Source organism: Siphateles boraxobius, unplaced genomic scaffold (assembly GCF_051911475.1).
Source record: "Siphateles boraxobius isolate OS27281-9 unplaced genomic scaffold, OSU_SipBor_1 1, whole genome shotgun sequence".
Taxonomy (NCBI): Eukaryota; Metazoa; Chordata; class Actinopteri; order Cypriniformes; family Leuciscidae; genus Siphateles; species Siphateles boraxobius.
Genome location: NW_027508699.1, coordinates 23,086,947 through 23,108,721, shown reverse-complemented (window position 1 = coordinate 23,108,721; position 21,775 = coordinate 23,086,947). Strand labels below are relative to the sequence as shown.

Sequence of the window (21,775 nt, the reverse complement as noted above, 5' to 3'; positions counted from 1 at the left end):
TGTCTGTCAGAGATGATAACATGCATAATACATATCAAGTGAGTATAAATTTGTTCTTCACTAGCTGAAATTGTATTGGAATGATCAAGGAACTGAGTTAAATACTTCACACTGCATGCTAAAAGATAATAATAATAATAATAATAATAATAATAATAATAATAATAATAATAATAATAATAAAAGCTAGTCCAGTTGATAAACTTTGATGGGTTAGTAAAGACCCTTCAACATGTCTTGTTTTTAACAGACATTTGTATGCACAAACTACACATTCTGATTCTGACATTCCTGATTTGAATATTTTCAATACTTTTCAGTGATTTTTATAAAATGTAAATGTTTACATGGTGTCACATTTAATTATCCATTCACCGATTTTTACTCCTATCTATTTTCTAAATGCAGGCTTTTGATCTTATTGTAAAAGATTTTTCTAGACCATGTCATTTTAATTAAAATGTCAACTCTCTGGTGAAACAACATCCTAGTGACTTATTCCAGACATCTCCAGTCATTTAGTCTGCTTAATTTACTTCTTTCAAATCCAGTTAAAAACCGATGGATAGATGGAACCGATTTTTTTGATATCTGTTTCACTTGGATGTACGTCACACTACAGAAGAAATGATCTGTACTTTAATGACTTTAATCTTTACAGAACTAAATAACAAAATCCAGCCTTTATTGTAACCAGAAGAAAAACAAAACAAACATTAGCATACAACTTTACGCACTATCTAAAAAAAACATTTGAAGGGGTTAATTTAACTTGGCTGTAAAACTTGTATCTGTAAGTGAAAAGAATTGTACGTATATGGCTTAAGACCAAGTGGAAGTCTTGGCAGTTAAATCCTACTATAGTTATCAGGATATCTTTTCAAGGAACAGATAGGACTACTAGGCATACATTCCTTCACATAATTAATATTCTTGTTTTAAGATGAAAAGGGTTAACAATATGCCACACCCACTTTTCAGAATATTCTTAGCCTACACTCTTGCTTCTAGCTTTATAACCGTTTGACTCATGTCATGACCTAAAGGAAAAGAACAATACTGACTTCATATCAAGAACACTGCAAGTGAAAATGAAATCATTAATTAAAAAAAGAAAAACCAAATGGCGTCATCTTTCTCGGTTCATGGTTGTCACCTCGCAGTCAATGGACGTCATTCTAGATTAGTCATCAAGTACTGCTCTTCAGATCAACTTATGCTCAGACATTGTCGTGGACTGAATGATGCGTCCTTTTAGATGCCGTGGTTATATTCCAAAGTGCTCCCGCTATTACGCATCAAAGCTGTGTGGGATTATACTATTTTTAAAATATATGGTTTATCTAGACAATAGACAATTGTAAGTTTAACAACCCTTGTTTCCAGTGTCCTTTTTTAGCATAGGGTACATGCTGTTACAACTGTACTGAAAATTCAGAAAGAATGATACATATGCTCTTCCATATTTTAAGATACATTTCCCATGGAATTCAAAAACACTTTAGAAGAGATAAATTGAAAACTAAATAAGTGTTTCAAATCAAATCAGATCTTTCAGACACTGCAGTCCTACTATGCAGTGAAATCATTGTTTTGCTTGCATTATGGCAGCTGTAGATTGAACATTCGAGCAGCATATGAGTGTGATTAAATTAGGCCGTGTCACTGCCTCCATTTCACTGGTGTTCCTGTGTAGAAAACAGTTTTGTCCTAATGAAAGCAGCCGAGCTGCAGCACTCCAGAAGCTCTTATCAGTGTATGTCAGATCAGTCCTCTACAGAGGACTACTCCCAGATAACTTAACAGCCGTGACTCTCATCCAGTGAACCTGCACACTGTGTGTGGAGTGTTGGAACTGCAGTATCAGATCATAGTCCTGCGCTGGACAGTTAATCCAAGCACCCTGCTGATTCACAGGAGAAACCCAAGGGTGGCGCATGGTTCCTCCAAGTCCAAACTCATTATAACGGCACCTGCTATGTGACTGAAAGCACTCTGTTTTTCAGCTAGCCTAAAGCTATTTGTGAACATCTGGAGTGTCTATATTGTCATAATATGCATTTTTGTCTTATTTTCCAATAAAAATATCTAAACACCCTTTAAACTACTTGAGAAGCAAAACTGTGAAAGGTTCAATGGCATTAGGCTCACTTCTATTAATAAAAACAAAAAAAAAACAAAAAAATTCATAATGTACATACTGCATACAATGGCTTAAATATATCTCTTCTATGACGTGGAAGTTTTTACTTCTGTATTAAAATTGATTTTGATATTTTAGGCTGGTATAGAGTCAAAAATGTCTTGGTGATTCAACAGACCTGATATGATAATTAAGGAATAAGCGAGATGGGTACACTCGCATGTACTCACTGCGTAAGAATGTTGCTTTTATTAAAATTTGATGATGATTTCAATTGCACATTTATGATGTCATTATTTTCTTGAAAATGGTATTCAATGGTATTTTCACAACCTTGTAAAAGGCAACAAGAAATATTTTTCTTGTTCTTTATAGTGGGTTCTTTATTTATAGAGCTCTTTATATTTCTTTCCCTGCCAGTGCCAGGTTTTTTTTGTGTTTTTTTTAAGTTACCAGCCACCACCATTGCTGATGATTTTTAATAATTATAAAAAAACTTTCATGGGCCCTAGAATATTTTTTGTATGAATATCTGAACATACAATATATCAAAAGAAAGAAGTGAGAACATCGTGTTTTTGAGAAAGACTACAACTGGATCAGACTCAGAACTATGAATGAAACATAGATTGAGTCCATCAACACCCACAAAGTTTGCACAGCCAAATACCTCATACAGTACCTCGACATTTCATTCTGTAATGTTAGGCAGTTTTGATTTATATGCCGTTTAATATTTGATGAAATGTGCACAAGCAATGCTTCTATCATTTGTTTCTGCTGCTTTTTCCCTGGTTTTTGGATCCAGAGATGCTGTTCTATTTCAGCAGATGCGTAATAGCGGGCTCTACTGTATAACAGTGGAAATACAAATAGCTGAAAAATTCTGTCAATGGCGGCGGAGCATTGTCTCATAATAAATCACGGACAATTTTGTCAATGGCCTGGAAAGAGTTAATGTCATTAACCCCAAGATAAATCTGTTTTCAGAGAATAGCTTAGATCTTAAACATTTTAATCAATTTTATAAGATTTATGCTTTATTTATTTATTTTTCTTACTTCATTATTTTAAGATTGATTTTCAAGTCAACTCAATATTTTAAGCAGTTCTGCTTCTCAAGTTAATTTATTTGGTTTTAAGGATGTTTTGAAATATTTTCTGCATTTAAAACTATCACACATTTAAGAGCAGCATAATATCCACCAAAAACCAGGTAAAACCCTAATCCTCCTGTCTTATTCTATTAAACAGACTGTGTTTTCCTCGAAAAGACATGAGTGAAAGTGAGCGTAAGTGTGTGTACTACACCATCTGTCTGTGACTTCTCACGGACAACTTTGTGTCCTTACATGTTGTCCTCAATCGCACGCCAACCAACGGAGAGTCGCAAATTAAACAATGTCCCATCTAATTAAATTATTATTATGCATATTACAATCAGGTCAAGAATTAGGTTAATCTGAATGATACCGAACAAACAGCATTAGCATACCAGGTGGATTTCCACAAAGCTCACAATACAACGCAATGTTTGGGGAACACATGAAATCATACTCACGTTCAACAATTCCTCATTTTCGGCTGATTTATTCCAGAGCACAGAGGAATCCTTTTGTTACAAAACTCCACACCAACCTGACGGGGATAAAGAGAAATAGAACTGAGGTTATTAAATTTAACAAGTGCACCAACAGGGACGTTCACAAAGCCAGAAAATATACGTACTGCTACCTAATTTGAGCAAGAGAAGAATAAAATGGTGGCTTTATGGTTCTCATTAGAAGTAGGTGTCTGTTTATCATCCAAGATGAAGACAGAAAGAGAGGGCTGAAGGCTAAGATGGTGGAGCTTTGAGACTTCAAACACATGGGGTGAGAGAGAATGAGCAGAAGATTCATTCCTGCCACACTCTTTACAGGCTTGCAGACAAAAGATAGGCTTGTAAACAAACATGACTGAAGAAATAAAAAGTGCATTACAGCGAGGTAGACATTGCTTCTTGGAAATACACTTGGGAACTTTTAAAGGAAACAGGTTTCAGACCACTCAGAATTTCTAAGTGCAGTGTAGTTCAACAGATCTAGTCAATCACGCAACAATTCGGTATTTGAAATTACAGTTTGTGGATCTGTATCAAAGCAGGCAGCAGAATTTTGCTTTGTTAAACATACAGACCTTATTAGAGATTTAAAATATAGTAATATTATATGAGCTGCAAATTGATTAAAATAACTGTTTAACAGTAACACATTTCAAAGGAACAGCATGTAAGTTTCCCCATTAGAGGTTTCTTATTTAAAACAATAACAACGGCGTAGCTTGATGACGCCGTGAATGAGCATGGAATCATGGGAGTTGTCGACTTCAACTCCACAGAGGACGGAAAGCAATCTGATGGGAGTCAGACAGAAATCTTGTTGCTGGATGAGCTGATGTACTAAAGTTTATCCAACGTTACTGTGGCATGAATCAGGTTGGGGTCGAGAGGAGGAGAATGGTGGAAAGAATGCTAATGAGAGATACCTGCAAGACACACCGGCCTCGAGTCCCATGGAGGAGCTCCGGAAGGATACAAAAACGGCATTGAAGGGCGAGAGAGGACCAGGCCTGGGACATTTTACGTTGCAGTTTTTATTATACTTGCATGCCGTAGTTTGCCACTACCGCTTCTTTTGTTATGTTGTTTATGTCTATTACACAATTAAACTTACAATTAAGCGTTTACTGGTTCCTGCCTCCTTCTTCCTAAACTTGAACTTTATTTTAGTTCCATTTGATCACTTAAATTCACATTATCTCATTCTAATGAAACAATACTACTACTTATACAGGTCACTTTATTTGGTTAATTAAAATTGTGGGGTAACGCAATGCTATTTTACTTGGTCAAAACAATCATACTAATATACATTTGAGTGTGTTAAAAGTTATGTTATTACGCCACTCTATGTGTTCGCTTCACTCTGTGTGTACGCCACTGAAAGGCGACGCAATGACACGGGCCATTACACTGGTTATAACTGCGAATTTATCTGGAATTAAACATTGTTGGTAACAATTGGGATAACGTAAGTATACAATTTAACAAAATATATAACACTGTGCTTGTTGTTTTTTGTATACTTTGCAAAAATGCAAAAATCTTACATATTATGCGTTTAAAGGTCCATATTGTACACCTTACTGGAGTTTTATTTTAGGTTTTGATGTCCTTAAGAATATATATTTGCGGTATTAGTACCAAAAACCATCTCAATATATTTTTACAGCTCCTTTCTCAGGAACTCTACTAAGAACAGGTCGATTTTGGCCTGTTTAATTAATATTCATGAGCCTCTCTTCTGATTGGCCTGTTGTTTTCTGAGTGACGCACGGCCAGGCCAACCACAGGTAACTAGGGTAATGTATGCTGTAGCCTGCTGCGACAGGAGGCAGCCAACCCCCTCCTCAAACGCGCTTACAAAAGGATGTTTCAGAATGGTAATTTATTTTTTTTTTACTTTCGGCGTTATTGTAAGAGTATTATGATTACCATTACATCAATGATGCACAATGATTTAACGTTAATGCTAATTTAAACTGTCTGTAAACAAACTCAGACTTTTGACATAAAGTTACCCATGCAAGTACACTAAACCTTAGTTTCTGTTAGCAAAAACAAAAGACACAGAGACAGGGTCGGTATCTGTAACTTAGGAAAACAAATAAACGCATTTTGTCTTGTTTCCAACAGATATTCTATCAAAGCTTGTGGCAACCATAGACTGTAGAAAACAACACGTCGGTGTTGCATATCCGTTTACAAACTATCATTTCAGATTATGCTGGTTCCATAATGTAACATAAAACAATCACTTTTGAAATGTGCAGAAACAGACGGTTAAGGTCGAACTAAATTGCTGTGGTATTTCCGAATAAATAAACATTAGCCACTGGTCTCTTATATTAATGTTGTTCGGAAGCCTGTGCAATGATGTAGTTTCCTGAAATCCATCGACTGAACAGTGTTTTCACGACATGTTTCCGTGTTGTTGTTGCTCAGCAACGATGTTGTCTGGGGTTGCACAAAAAGATGGAGGGACGGTGGGTAGTGCTCGGGGTGGTGACTGAAGGTGGTCACCGAGTAGTTCTGACGTCAGCTTTTTACGGAAGTCACAACGGCTCGTGAAAAGGCACAGCTACTTTATGCAGGCTGTGTGCATTTGTCTGTGGATTGACGGTTTTGAAATGTATATGTAGTTACATAGCCCCTAGACCTATGTTATCATGAAAAAAGCCAGGGAATTTCAGTTGACAATATGGGACCTTTAAGGAAATAAAATAAAAAGTTGTGAAAAGTGTATTTTTATGGATGACATTTGTAATGGAATATATACCTTTAGATTCAAGTTTAATCATAAACCTCACTAAATTTAATTATATATATTCAAGTTGTATTTTAAAAGTCTCAATATATTAAGTTATTTTGCTTTCCAATTACATTTATCTTCTTTTAAGGGATGTTCAGGTATTTTACTGGACAACAAGACAAAAGGCTGATAAAGAAAATAATTTGAATCGAGGTTTCCAAACTTGAATTTTTACATTTATTTAATCATTTTAATTTTAATAAAAAAAATGCACAAAATACACAAAAGCTAAATACACAAAAGCTAAAACTACCTACAAAACAAATCTGTTTATATTAATTAATTTCAGAAAAGTAACACTTTGGGTTGAAATCAAAATCTCTAACCAAAATATTTGAGAAATATCAATAAAAACGTGCCTTGAAAGAACTGCAATGAAACAATCCAGCCATCAAAATAAAAAAATATTCACGGCACTTCAAGGACAACACTCTGTCATGTCATTTAACTGAGACTCCAAAGGCCCTTATGAACTCCACAGGAAGATATCAGATCAATATTATGATTTTCTTGAACTCTTTATGAGATCCTCCACAGTAACAGTCGTCAGAGCATTAGAGAGAGCCATGGATTTGTCATGAGATAGCACACACACAGACACAATAAAATGAGTGTTTGTATGATTAAGCGGGCTATTCCTGAGCCTCCGGATGCAGCTCAAGACGAGCTGTTTCCTCTGCATCATTATTCACACAGACGAGCATCATTGGCTTTGATCATTAGATGTTATCTTTTATGAAACTTCGTAACACAAACGGGTAAACTGTCGGCTGAGTGTGAGACGCAATGAGTGGGAAGCGCTGTCTTGATTTCCCAGCTGAACTGAATATATGGAGGTTTTCTGCCCTGTACCCTCTCTATAGATCCCATTGGTGATCCAGAGTTATTACAGAGAGAACACTTTTTCTTAAAGTGATACATACTGTACACAAATTAAGTCCTTAAACAACCTCTCAATTGGCTATCGCTGTGTACTGGTAGTGGATCATTTGAGGGCTGAACATCACAGTGAGTGTGTAAAGCAGCTCAACAACATCCTCATCCATGTTTCTTTTAAGATATATGGAGCAACATACTATCAATACTAACAAAACACTAACAATAAAAACAATACTAATAAAGCTATAATATACTTCATGCTCATAGTAACATACTTGTTTCATATTTTAAAAATGCTTCAAAAATAATAACTACCATACTTCAGTTACAATCAGTGGTGTAGTCTACGTGATACGCAGGTATACGCCGTATACCCACTAGAAAATGTCAAGGATTTCCGTATGCCCACTAGGAAATGTCAAAGATCTCCGTATACCCACTTTAAAAAGCGTGAGGATTCGTAAACGTAACAACATAATTTTGTGAAAGAACTTTCATTCATAATTTCACCCCGCCGTGACGTTTGTGTTTGCGCAGCGACACGGATCGAATCGCGGAATCCAGCAACAAATGTAACTTCTGTAAAGCGGAACGTCACGCAATTTGGCCATTTTTGAATGAATAAATCAAAAGTAATGATATACAATGAATCAAATATCGATATGTACTAAGTGTCTATGAATATTAAAGCGCAAAAAGACTGCTTTATTGAAATAAACTCTGAATGTTCTGCGTGTTTCTGTGAATGAGCGCTCAATGTGTGCTCTACAACACACTGACGCGCGCGTGACACTCGTGGTGTTTTCAGCGTCTATGAGGAGGACATGCACACATTTGAACTTCATTGCAGAGCTTTTATGAGTCACTTCACAAGAATTTCTAATCTATCGTCATTCATTCGTATCATATACACACTCACAAACTTTAAAGTCTTCATTACAACCTGTGAAAATCAAAGTTTTGTATAGCTTGAAGAAAATAAAACAGAAATATATTACTATTGCACAGTAGAGTATACTTCAAGTAGGCCTAATAATAATAATAATAGTTTATTTAAACACACAGAAGCTCAAATGTCTTTAATTTACAACCCACCAAAATAAAAGTTTGTAGAGATAAATAAAGTAACTCGAGGGAATTATGAAAGAAATTGCACAGTAAGATGTAGGCTACTTTTAAAAATAATAATAATCAAATCTATTAAAACATAATTTTAAAAGAATATCACACAAGTTTTTAAAAAGTAAATTTTTATTTGTGCTTATAATGTTTAAGTCTTTTAATTGTCAGCTGATAAAACCTGTGCTTCAGGGACCATATTCATATAACATCTAAGGCTAAATGTAGCTCTTTACTGGCTGAGTTAGATGGCGATTAACACTAAACAGTAGAAAATGGGTGGTGTTGGTGGTGCGGGGGGGGGGGGGGGGGGGGGGGGGGGTTGGTTGGATGGAGAGGGGGCGAGGGGGTACGGGGGGCTTGGGCTGGTATATAACAGTATACTCACTACAAAAAACTAGACTACACCACTGGTTACAATAATATGTTGATGTTGAACTACTTTTATTACTATTCTTAACAGTCTGATTATTAGTCTTTAAAACACACCATAAATATATTAATGCTGCCAGACACCGATGTGTACTACATGTAAAAAACATCTCGATCACAGATGTGTCAAGGCATTTAAAATTTATTTCAAATGGGACTTCACCAGAAATTATGGTGTTACAAAGGTGAAATTAAATTAAATTACATTACATTCCTTAGCAGAAACACCCCTGAAAGAAGAGTCTTGTTACTCAAAATAATTACATATATTTAGACCTGGTTTATAATGTGTGTTTGAACTTCTCTTTGCTGCGATTGGGTGTTTACAGTATTTTCATACTTAATAAAGTGCTGATGTTACTTTGCATAAAGACCACTTATGCTGTCCAGCGCATTAGGCACAAACAAACTATTTACTATGGAGGTATCTATTAGCATACAGTATGTGGAATACACTCACACACATGAACAACCTCTCATAATGTCCTTGACTAAAAAGCACATTGTACTTCTTTTCAATATCTCAGTATTTCATTGCTAAACCACAAAAACACAGATATTCACCAGCCGTAGATCTACTTAAGATGACCTTTTCCGTTCATGCCACACTGATATAGGATAATTACTATCTTGACAGGCCACATATAGAGCTTAGCCTAATTCAATTGTCCGCTATTCTCAGTCTTCATACTAGAGGCTCTTCTTACACCCAGCTCCTGTGTGTAAGCGCATGTGATTGATGGAGATAATGAATGAGTCTACATCCATTATCATGATGTGGGCTGCTGTGAGAAGTAATATCAAAGCAGGGACGTGGTGGGAACGCTGAGCGCCGGAGAGGCCAGGAGCCCGAGCAGCCAGTCTCACTGATATATGGCACCGCCTCAGGCTACCTGGCAACTGACTAACCCATGGTAATGCAATATGCTCACTTTTAGAGCAGCTCAGATTGCTGTTCTTCACACAGCAGTCAAACTCATTTTGAAATTCAGAGTGGGAATTGTGAACATAGCTACTGTTGTTTTAAAACCAGTTGTGATTAAAGCTGCCTGGAAGATTTATAAATGTTTTCCATTCAGTAAATGTTTCTATAGTTGAAAAATGAATTAACAAAATGTAATCCTTTCTATATGTTGCATATAGTACCTCAGTACCCATGGATGTGTTTGAAACACAACTACCCTATACTGGCAGTAGAATGAGGCTTAGCAACAGCACCCTGATAGAACAAGATAGCTGATCTTTAAAGTTAATTCATTTGTCATTTATTGCATTAGTCTTTGAGCGGAAGGGGTGGAGTATACAGCAGGTCAGAGAGAGACAGAGGCCTCGTTCACACTGCAGGTGCTTATTTCTCAATTCAGATTTTTTTTTTAAATCCGATTTTTTTGCAAGGCCGTACACATTTCCAATTAAATTCGACCTTTTGTGATCTCCTGTGTGAACGTGAACGTGAAATGACCCGCATGCGCAGAAAAGTACTCAACGGTCAACGACGTCACTTGTTGTTTGCGGAAGTAGAATGGCCTGAATAGAGCTGTCCCCCCAAATATTAATTAAATCAGAAACCTCGCTTCCCTTCCATTGACTGGTCTCAGCATCGTCCGCCATAGTTGTTGTTTATCTTCTCATTCCCGCCTACTTCAACGCAGAATTATGATGTTTGTCGCATATCAATGACGTGTGGGTCAGATACATGTGACCTAGCTGTTCAGATTGAAGTCGCATTTCAAAAGATCGGACACATATCGGATTTGGACCACATACCCAAGTGGCCTGGGTCACATTTGAAAATATCGGATCTGTGTCGTTCAGACTGTCATGAAAAGATCAGATACAGATCGCATAGGGGCAAAAAAAATCGGAATTGGGTTGTTTCAGCCTGCAGTGTGAACGTAGCCAGAGAGAGGGAGAGTAAAAGAGAAACTGAGAAGAGGTATTCTCAACAGCAGAGTTATCACGCCTCACTTTACAGACATCAGAGCTCTGGCAACATGCATCATCTGTACAGATCTGTGGGTTTTTTTCTCACAGGCCAATTTGTTTGAAATTTTACTGATAAAAACACATGCTGTCGGTATTTGGGAAGAGGGATTGAAGGTGACATCAGGGCTCAGGGAATCGAGATGAGTCAAATATTATAGTCAAATAAAATTGGATTGATTGATTACTGGCTCCGTGGCACTACTACTAAAGTAATTTTTTCTCCTGTATAAAAAAAAAACAGGCAAACAAATTTGTGGATGATTGAGGGAAAGAAAAAAAAATTTTGTTACACATTATCTATTATAAAGTCTACAACAACAAGAGTGGTAACGTCCATCCGAGCGTTCACGAGAGTCAAGATCTGGCTTATGACACAGGATGTAGGAGTAGCGTAAGCTTAGGTGAGAGTATAGACGCCTCGGTTCAACAAATAGGGCTGGGCAACAAACTCAAGCTTCTCTGACATTTCTCTTTAAAAATTCTCATTTTAGACTTCTAATTCGTGACTGGTGTTTTGTTTTGCTCTATCATCTGCGTTCTTCAATACGTCACGCGTCGGGTCAGAGGTCACTCTTCGGTCGACTCACGTACGGCCGTTACCGGAAGCCAGCGATTCTAGTTTGTAAAGTTATAAATATGGATATTTTTCTTACAAAAACACATCGCTTCACTTCAGAAGGCCTTTATTAACCCCCTGAAGCCATATGGATTACTTTTATGGGGTTTAAAATCTCATTTAAGAAGAAAGTCATATACACCGATCAAGGCTCAAGGGCGAGTAAATTATGGGATCATTTTTATTTTTGGGTGAATTAACCCTTTAAACAACTGGGCTTCACTCATATTGCGCAGATAATTGGTCCGTTCAGTTTGTACGGAAACTTAGCATAGTGCTTATAAAAGCTCAGAATGCATGATGTATATAATTAATTAATAAATTCTATGTTTCTACTGAACTATGCTCCTGGTGTCACCAAACTAAGATTAAATATTCAAACAGACTTGTTCATTGTGCCTGCTTATCTGAATAAATGATTCATCACTTGGATTATCTTACAGCTGTATATTACTGCTATATATGGACATTACTTTCACACAATCATATAGTCACGTCAAACATATAGTCCCAACTCCAAACTTACAATGGTTGATACAATGTTGCTAAGCCATGCTGGTCGGGAAACTCAAACAAACAAAGCCGTGTTTTGAAAAATTTTGTTTTAGCTGTAATTTTTCTGTACAAACAAATTTGCACACTTGAAGATGCAAGACAGCTAAAATATTAAATGTTTCTAACAATTAACTGTACAATACCTTGCATTTATTTATGTAACTCTATTAGTGCTACTGAAAAAGGTGGCTAATACTTACTAAGTCGATGCAGTTTCATAGTGAAATGTCCTTATAAACAGTTAGCAGTAACGGATACAATAACCACCTCATTGTGCATATCAAGTAAATAAGTGTTTGAGTAGTGCCTCACCCACGCTATCTGGACCTCATTTCAGTCTACAGCAGCTCATATCCCACAGCACTGCACAGTTCATCTGACACCCAGCCTGATCATGTGTCACAGATGAAAGACGAAAAGCATCAATACCTCTACTGTCTCATCATCTATTTGCTAAGTGACTTACTTTGCAGCACAGATGCTTATATATTAGCACTGATACTTATAGGCTAGTACTTAAATGTGAAATTCCATACATAATGCATAATGTTCAAAGAGCTGAAAAAAATGGGCTTTTGAAACAAACATCACTAACAGGATGCTTTCACTGACACAATGACACTGGTGTGAACCCAAATTTGAAACGCATCACTAAGGAACACTGATAGTTTTTCATGTGCTTTGTTCTTCACCTTTCAGCAGGTTATAGCTAACTTCAGCATGTATATGTGTGTGGGAGTGAGACATAATTGAAACTGAATAATTTGCTAAGGAGCTTGTTCAGTCAGTCAGTGTTCAGTCAGTCAGTTTGTCAGGTGGCTGAATCTTTGGCGGTTTAAATGATCCATATGCCTTCTTGTTGCTCATTAGCACCATTTCATTAGATGGTCATTGCTATTTCATTACACAATGTATTCTGTGTTCATACACACACACACACACACACACACACACGGAGCCATCTTTGGGAAACAGTCTCGACCAGTCGAACCACGAACGCCGTGCTACGAGCTGAACTGTGACTTGCAATCTCACAGTTCAGCTCACTTAAGACGGCGTTAGTGGTTCGACTGGTCGAGTTTCTGTTTCTCAAAGATGGCTCCTGCCTGTATACGCGATGGTACTGTCTTTATAAAGTATATTATTATTAAACTGTCTGTACACTTACAAAGTTCTCAGTGCTTCGGTTTGTAAGTAGAGACCCTCATTAAGCTACCGCGTTAGTGTGAGGCTATTTTGAGCCTTGTTAGTGGTATTAACTAGCAATCTCTTTTTACTTATTATATGCCCCATATACTAGCGTTATAAACTACACAGTTTTTAGAGATAAAACTCTTTACACTCGATTATCATGAAAACAAATCCCAGAGAACAGTCGACTCGGTACCGATGTGTTATTACACCACAGGTTCATTTTGCGCCGGAGTTCTCCTTTAAACGGGTCATGACTCATGTGTGAAAACCCAAAGACCGGTGTTCAAGGACTGAGAAAATGTGGAGTTGGTAAAAGAAGAAGAGAATAAAAAGAGAACAGGAGGAAGAGGAGAAGAAGAAAGGTTGGGCACTGAAAGAGCTGAAGATATAGAGGTGGTCTAAGAAAAGCAGAAAGGAAGATAACATTAGAGAAGACGAACAAGAGGCTTAAAAGGGATGAGAAAATAAAAATACTAATATCAATAGGATAAAATAAATCCACCCATAGTGCTTGCTCTATTTCTAACAGATAACATAAAAAATGCTTATTTAAATATTAAAAGTTCAATCACTTTAATGGTGAAATGGTCTGCATGCGCCAACAACAGGTGTAAAGAGAGACAGCCCACGACCTCTTCAGAGGGAAGTGCTCAGTGATTTCAGGATCAATGGGCCTCTCAGCTAAAACTGCATGAGGACGAAAATGGAGGCCTCTCATGGAGAGTAGTCACTGGAGCGGCTCATGAGAGCACTGCACTGCTAGAACCGTGTCATTCAGCATTCAGACAAAGCTGGCAATCGCCTCTACACTTCAGCTCAAAAAATAATGCCAGATTCATATGCATCTTACATTTCATCTACTTGCCGAAATCATGCAATTTCTCATTTAGCTAAAGAATGAGAACAACTTCCTAAAAGACTCTTCTGTTATGTCTTTATGCATTGACAAGAAAAATGATAGAAATTAAAACTAGCCGAGAAAGAAAAAGTACCCCGGTGCCACTATTCTTTTTGGATGTGGTACCTTGACAGTTGGATTATTTTGTTGGATACTACAATGATTTTTAAATGCATTTCATTTCAATTCCATTGACCTTCCAATACAGCATTGATTAATTAGCGGGTATCCGTATCGGACAACATTTTCATATCGGTGCATCTCTATCAGAAATCATTTGTAATATGCTGATTTGGTGCTCAAGAAACATTTATCATGTTTTACCAATATTGAAAATGCTTGTCCTTTTTTGTGTAAACCGTGAATTCTTTGCTGAATAGAAAGTTAAAAAGAACCACATTTATTTTAAATAGAAAAAAAGAACAGTAGTGTACATGTGTATGTTGTTTGAAAATAAAATACTTTGTTCATTTTCAATGGCCATCAATGGAGAAAAATGCTTTTTGACATTTACCAGAAGGGGCGATGATAATCCGACAAAACTGGACTCCTTGAGGCTACCTTTTAAATATCATGATATGGCATTCATACTGTACCATGGTGCGATCACATTTATGCATGGATAATTCCATTACAGATGCTATGCTAGGGTAAGTATGACTGTGGACACATAAATATCTATATGTAGAGGCTAAATGAGATTGGTTTTCCAGCAGTTAGAGATGAGTAAGCGAGCGCACCACCCCCGGCACTGTGCTCTGCCTGGCCACCAAGTAGGCGTGCAGACTGGCACCTCACTGACGCCAGCCTTCCAGCACATCATCACTGCCGACGCTCTGAGACAAAGAGATGCACACACCTTCCTGAATAACCTCTGCATAAGACTTATTACTTTAGAAGGAGGCCAAGTGGAATCTTCACAACAATCAAACAAATACTCTGTCCAAACAATTCAATGCAACACGATTCCAGTGACAAGGAATTTTCCATTTACACAGCAAATGGCATGATGTGGTACAGCCACATCAGAACATATTTGATATTTACAGAGTATGCACTTGTCTGGGCTGTTGTTTAACAGTCAGAAAGGATACAGAGGAGACAGAACAACAACAACAAACTACTGATGACAGTAACAACTATAGACACTATGTTGACAAGTGCTTGTGTGAGGGGATTAAAAGATCCGCCAACTATAGTTTAAATGAGTACAACATTTTATTGCTCATTACTTTTGGAGAACTTTTAGCACAGACACTGGGCAAGGATGAGTATTTCTATTGTCAAAGGCTTTAGATAAAAAAATGGTGCAGTCATATTACTATGAATGGGAGAAAGTGCAATGCTAAATATGGCAGAATAAGTTTCGTCCTCTAAATAAAAGTGGCCTTGGAAGTCCAAAATAGCTGCTAATGGTTGCAAATATGGCCACCAAGCGAACAGACATTGCTTGATAAGGATTTTGCTAGCGTGCATGTGTTTGCACATGCTATCAAATGGAGTATACTTTGAAAGGCTATGCATTCATTTGTGTGGATACACAAGCAAAGTAGAACTGAACTATACTTTTGGATTAATATGCTGTTATGCCAGAATTTGGACAAACGATATGCCACAATGGGCGAGGTATTAAAATGCCTAGTTATTCATTTTTTTTTAAAGTAATAGGCAATTTTATATACAGGGGTTGGACAATGAAACAAACACCTGTTTTTTTTTTACAATTTATTAGTATGATGTAGGGCCTCCTTTTGCGGCCAATACAGCATCAGTTCGTCTTGGGTATGACCGATACTTTCATCTTCACTGTGGCCAGAGGGATTTTGATGCAATTCCTCTACAGAACAGTGTCCTGGTCACTATGTGAAGCTGGTGGAGGAAAACATTTGCTGACTTGCTCCTACAAAATACCCCAAAAGTGGCTCTCAAATATTTAGATCTGGTGACTGTGCAGGCCATGGGAGGATGTTCATCAAACCATTCTGGCACAAGTCTTGCCGTGTGTATTGGTGCATTATCATGTTGATACACGGCACCCCTCAGGGTACAATGTTTGAACGATAAGTTGCACACATGGACCTCCAGAATGGTTCGGTAGTCCATGCCAGTGACACGCACATCAAGTACAGTAGGGAATCCCATGATATTGCAGCCCAACCCTTCACTGATCCTGATCCACCCTCGTGCTTTACTCTGGGCAGCAACAGTCTGGGTGTTAAGCCTATTTGGTGCTTCTCCAAAATCGTAAATGCCACGGATGTGGCAAAGACAGTGAAGGTGGACATATCAGAGAACAATACATGTTTCACATTGTCCACATCCTAAGATTTGCACTGTTGGCAGCATAAATATTTTTGACTATGAGGAGCTCCTGACGAACAGTCTTGGTGGAAACAGGAGAGTCGAGGTGCGCATTTAATTTCTGGAGTGAGTTGGAGCTAACCATAGAGCTATAGTTTTATGTTTTTTGGATACAATTCGTGTTAGTACCTGGATATCCCTTTCAGACAGCTTATTATTAATGAATTATAATAATATATATTTATAAAATTGGCATTTAAATGATTTTTGTCATGACAACTCTCGGGAGATTGGTATGGTTATGGTAATGGATATGGCAATGCTAATGTATTTGTTCTTGGCGGAATATATCTGCTACGCTGCTGCTGCAGAGGAAGTACAGAGACTTGCCACTGCGAATAGATTCACAGACATTGCTGTGAGCATATAAGACATTCTGTACATGTAAGACATGTAACATACATGATTTAACCCCTGTAGCAGATCTATACAGGTGGTGCTGGGGAAGGTAGAGGGTTGCTGGAAGGCGTGCTACATACTGCTAACAGCAACACACCGTTATTGGTTTGAATGATGAGCCGCAGCTCGTTGGCCGCTGATGCAACAGCAACCAATCAGCTGGGCTATGTAGATAATGATATGATCCCTACCAAATAAGTTAAAAACATATAAGCTTTATAGTGCCGTTCAAATCACAATATATGACAGACTAATAGCAATATTATTTTTTCCCCAAATTGTGCAGCCCCACTTGTCTCGCTTACAACTTGCTAGGAGAAAACAAAGACATACAAGTAAGAGACAGCATTATGACGTGTTGCTTCGTTAAAGACATTAGGACACTTTGTTAATGATGTAAAATATAAACGGTGAATGAACGGTTTTTTGTTCTGGATTGCTTGAGTAAAACTGTCATATTAAACAGACAATGGCAGATTTGTCCCACAATTTTGAAATAAGACTATGAACACTCACCTTACCCACAAATCATACTTCTGCCTTTAGTCTCAGTCTCTCGCCAATCACAGATTGGCTTGTATTCTCCCCTATTAGGAATCATGTGACCACACAAGCCCTGTGACCCTAGTTCAACCCTCTAGTCTCTCTAAGGCCCAGATAAGCTACACGTCAGCTTTAAGGGACAGCGGCACAAGAGAATCATAAAAAGCATAATGACATACACACAAACATCGTTTTAATTAAGTAAAAGACACTTTTTCACACGCACATTACACACACAGTAAGTAATTCATTTAGAGCAGCAAATGACCCAAAGCCTGTGTCACTCTTAAATCCCACAGCGGCACGCCTGCCGAGCTTTTCCTCTGACCCCACAAGACCTTCTCCTCACCTCTGGACGCCTGAGTGAGTCACACAAGCCCAGTGTGCAAGTGTGGGGGCCTGGAGCAAAGCAAATCTAGTGTTCCATCTCAAGTAATAACACTTTGTCATTACGACAACGATGAATACAAAAACAGCAGGAAGCTGTAGAGTTTTCTTAAGACACACGCAAAACTTTCTAGCTTCATTTTAATGATTCACATACCTCGTAGCCTGATTGTGATGTAACTATTCTTAATGCAACAGCACCGATGCAACCGTGCAAGACCACACTCGTTGCACTTCCACACCAGAGCCGGTGCTAATGGAATCACTGCAAGCTGGCTGTGCTTCAAGTTTTTAATTGAAAATTCTACAGAGGTTTTTGGTTTGAGCTAAGCTGACGGGGTTTGTTTTGTTGCCCTGTTAATGCCTTCCTGCTTTTTACAAAGCAATTCGATGCCACATCAGAGTTGTAATCTCTGTGCTTGCAACAAAAATCAGCAAATCCACATTCAGATGTAATATCAGCTTTTGTCATTTTTTTTAAGAATTACAATTATTACATTTTTTTTCAGAATTTGCATACAATTGAACTTTTTCTTGATGTCTGCCCAAACCTTGCAAGTAATAACTACTCCAGTACCAAAAAAAGAGAATGTTGCCCTGGATGATTTTAATAATTATCGTCCTATTTCAAACCTTCCGTTTCTGGCAAAAATACTTGAGCGTATTGTTGCCTCTCATTTGTGTAAACATCTCACAAGTAATAACCTCTTTGAACCACTTCAGTCAGGATTCCGTAAATTTCATAGTACTGAGACGGCTCTGGTTAAAGTCACCAATGATCTGTTGATGGCTTCTGACTCTGGTGCAACATCTATTCTCATTCTTTTAGATTTAAGAGCCGCTTTTGACACTGTTGATCACAGTCTAATGCTTACACGTCTTGAGAGAGTGTCTGGTGTGTCGGGGACAGCTTTGAAGTGGTTTCGGTCCTACTTTGCTGAGCGTTCCCAGTTCATCTCAATGGGTGACCATAGGTCTGAGATTAGCCCGGTTCTCAATGGTGTTCCCCAGGGGTCAGTTCTGGGCCCTTTACTCTTTAACATCTATCTATCACCACTTGGCTATCTCTTGAGATCGCTCGGCCTCCATTATCATTTCTATGCCGACGATACGCAAATTTATATACACTCAAAACCAGATGAGCGCTCCAACGTTGATTTTCTTTCTGGTTGTATTACTGAAATAAAAACCAGGATGAGTAATAATTTCCTGTGTTGGAACAGTGATAAAACTGAAGTTATGCTCATTGGTTCTCGTCATCAAACAAAAAAGTTGGTTCTCTGTCTTTTAATCTTGATGGCTCTGTTTTGGGTATCCAGAGCAAAATGAGGAACCTTGGAGTTATTTTTGATGCTAATCTTTCATTTGATTCTTTCATTCAGAGTACTGTTAAAACATATTTTTTCCATCTTAGAAACATCGCTAGATTGCGGCCTATGTTAACTTTTCCTGTAGCTGAAAAGCTGATAAATTCCTTCGTCGTCTCTCGGATTGACTATTGTAACGCTCTTTTAGCCGGAGTTTCTAAATCTACACTACACAAGATTCAACGTGTACAAAATTCTGCTGCTAGGATCTTAACTGGGTGCAGAATATGCAACCATATCACTCCGGTTTTGGAATCCTTGCATTGGCTCCCAGTTAGGTTCCGAGTCGATTTTTAGATTATGATGCTTACATATAAGTCCTTGCACGGCCTGGCTCCAAATTATCTATCTGAACTGTTGCTCCCCTACACTCCGAATCGCAGATTGCCGCTCCTCACAATCGAGCATGCTGATGGTTCCTAAAACTCGCTTAAAATCTATGGGTGACAGGGCTTTTTCCTTCTATGCACCTGTCCTTTGGAATTCTCTGCCTCTTGAACTTAGAGAAGCCCAGACTTATGCCACTTTTAAAGGTCAACTTAAGACATACTTTTTTAAACTTGCATTTACCTGTTGATGTGTTTTGCTTTTAACAATTGTTTATTGTGTGTACAGCGCTTTGAGAAGCTGCTTTTAAAGGCGCTTTATAAAATAAAGGATATTATTATTATTATTATTATTATAACAGATTGGCAGTTGTTTTCTACTCAGTAAATCAGGGAAATAAATGATGCAGCAGCAAGAAGGACACCTTCGATTTGTGATTCTTCTAAGTGATGTCATGCAGGAGAGTCAGCATATTCTGCTTGCCAAATCCATCCAGCTCTTATCTGGACTGCAAAATAAAATAAACAGAAATCGGGGAACTGCAACCCTCCTATAAGGCCTGTGCTGAGAATTCAGCTTACTCGTGGTACGTTCCCTTTCCAAAAAAATAAATAAAAAAATTCTAAAGATGAGTGTATCTATGCCTCTAAAGAATGACCTTGTTCAAAGCATCAACACAGTTCCCATGGCCAATTAAAGAGATTGATTTTTGTTGTGGCTTGTTCTTGCTATAACCTTTAAAATTGTATACAGTATGTTTGGGATCTTAAACGATACGAATGGAAGCTGTAGAACTGTACTGAATATTCCTTGTGCATTTGTCAGGTGAGCCATTTTCCTATTTATCCACATTCTCATGACAGTATGTTTGATTCTGAAGTGGGCGCATTTGGCCTCTCTGCTGCTTGTATGAATATCATACTCTCTCATGACTTGAATCGGTGTAATCTTTAAAGCACAGAATCATCTTTAGATAAAGACTATTCCTATTCCTTAGAGAATATAGTAGACTTTTTTTGTGTGCTTTTTTCCCCCCAGAGGAGCAGACAATAATTAGGCCTCTTAAGCAAATGATTCCCAAAATTACCCCCAGGGATGCAGAGTCTTCATTCACACTTTAAGTCTCAATATTTGTGTTGAAAAATGTCATGAACCAAGAATTGCTGAGTAAATGATTAATAAATATTCACATTTAAAGCCTGGTGTCGATGTAATTTTAGGATTTCTTCCTGTTCTTTGTGTAAATCTTTAACAAACCTTGGAGGATGGGATTAAAATGGGAGTAAAAATTCTGCACTTCTACAAAATCCAGTCTAATTCGGCCATAACAAATGTCAAGACCTGGATGATCTGTCCAATCGGTCAAGAACCAAACTGAAATAGCCTTATTTAATTGTAGTAGGGAATGGCAGCATTCTACCGTTCAAAGTTTTGAGGTATTAATTTTATTCAGCAAGGACAAATTAAATTGATCAAAAGTGACAAGGCATTTATAATGTTACAAAAGATTTCTATTTCAAATTGATTTGATTTAAAATAAACTGTATATTCATCAAAGAATCCTAAATTTTTTTTTGTCATTTTCCACAAAAATATTAAGCAACTGCTTTCAACCCCGATAATAAGAAATTTGCATTTACGAGACGCTTTTATCCAAAGTGACTTACATTGCATTTCAAGGAACACATTTACATTCTTATCAGTTCTTGCTTTCCCTGGGAATCGAACCCATGACCTTCGCGTTGCAAGCGGCAATGCTTTACTGTTCGAGCTACAGTGCTGTTTGACACTGAAGATTGAGTAATGATGCTGATAATTCAGCTTTGACATCACAAAAATAAATTACATTCTAAAATATATTAAAATAGAAAACAGTTCTTTGATACTAAAATTAGGCTATATTTCACAAAATAACTTTTTCCTATATGAAACTCCTGGAAATATTATTTGTTCCTCATAGACAGCGATGTGATAAATGAAGTGCAAAGGGAGATTCTTGCTTAAGACTGTTCTCCTGAGAAACTGACCCTATACTGTAGGTCTCACATCTGATTTCACATCTCAGCTCTATTCTCGTACTGTATTTCAACAAGAAATATTTCAGACAAAGTTGTGTTGCCTGATCTCCAGTATGAAAGGGCAACCTCTATTACTGTA

General features: G+C 37.6%; 1 protein-coding gene across 3 annotated transcripts in view; it reads right to left on the bottom strand.

The window, feature by feature from the left end:
- dlgap1a (discs, large (Drosophila) homolog-associated protein 1a) overlaps nucleotides 1-21,775 on the bottom strand; it is a 126,521-nt gene that overhangs the window by 73,254 nt on the left and 31,492 nt on the right. For all 3 annotated transcript variants that reach the window (XR_013203692.1, XM_077229415.1, XM_077229424.1), the window contains exon 2: nucleotides 3,705-3,781. The gene's annotated coding sequence lies outside the window, so the exon portion shown is untranslated. The remainder of the gene's footprint in view (nucleotides 1-3,704; nucleotides 3,782-21,775) is intronic.